Source organism: Epinephelus moara, unplaced genomic scaffold (assembly GCF_006386435.1).
Source record: "Epinephelus moara isolate mb unplaced genomic scaffold, YSFRI_EMoa_1.0 scaffold1667, whole genome shotgun sequence".
Taxonomy (NCBI): Eukaryota; Metazoa; Chordata; class Actinopteri; order Perciformes; family Serranidae; genus Epinephelus; species Epinephelus moara.
In genome coordinates, this window is record NW_026079178.1 from 1 (window position 1) to 732 (window position 732).

At 49.3% G+C, this 732-nt stretch overlaps 1 non-coding gene across 1 annotated transcript; it reads right to left on the reverse strand.

The window, feature by feature from the left end:
* Positions 1 to 354: 354 nt before the first annotated feature.
* trnas-gcu (transfer RNA serine (anticodon GCU)) lies at positions 355 to 436 on the reverse strand. The gene has a single exon. It is a non-coding gene; the product is annotated as a tRNA-Ser (tRNA).
* Positions 437 to 732: the final 296 nt, after the last annotated feature.

The following is a 732-nucleotide window of genomic DNA, read 5'->3' on the forward strand; positions in this document are numbered from 1 at the left end:
GAATTAATCTCTGATCCTCACATGAGAAATACTGGGTTTTTTTTTTCCTCACATACGGTGCTCTGTGAGGACGCTCAGTGACGCTGCGCTTCTCTCATGATTGTGATTGGTCCACTGCGTGCGCGTTCACGGCTCTAGATAAAGCAACCCTGGGTTGAGTTACTGAGTTGATATCCAGCGTCGTGATACCGATTCTCCTGATTGCCATTGTTAGGGTTAATCAACCCAGGATAGGTCTGGGTAACCCAGGAAAGGTTGATCTCGCTTCGTGATACAGGCCCCTGGTTGTTTCACTGATAATGGAGCATGTTATCTTGTTGACATGTCACATTCAGGACAGACTAAAGGAACCTGCGACGAGGATGGGATTCGAACCCACGCGTGCAGAGCACAATGGATTAGCAGTCCATCGCCTTAACCACTCGGCCACCTCGTCTCTGCTGTGGGAGTTTTCTAAGGTGAAAAAACAGCACAGAGCAACCATAAAGGCAGACAATGTTGACCCTAACTGACCCTCACAAAGTGAGGTCCTCTGAGGAAGCAGCGCTGTGGTGGGGAGGACACTTGTCTTCAGACTGTCCACCACAGGAATGAACTCCTGAACTGCTCAGTGTTGTCTTTATCCTGGTATCTGTCAGCCGACACCACTGGCTGTTTGTCACGATCCACAGTTTAACAGTCAGCAGGCGCTCGACCATTTAAACTGACCCCACTGTGAGTTTCCTTTGTCGT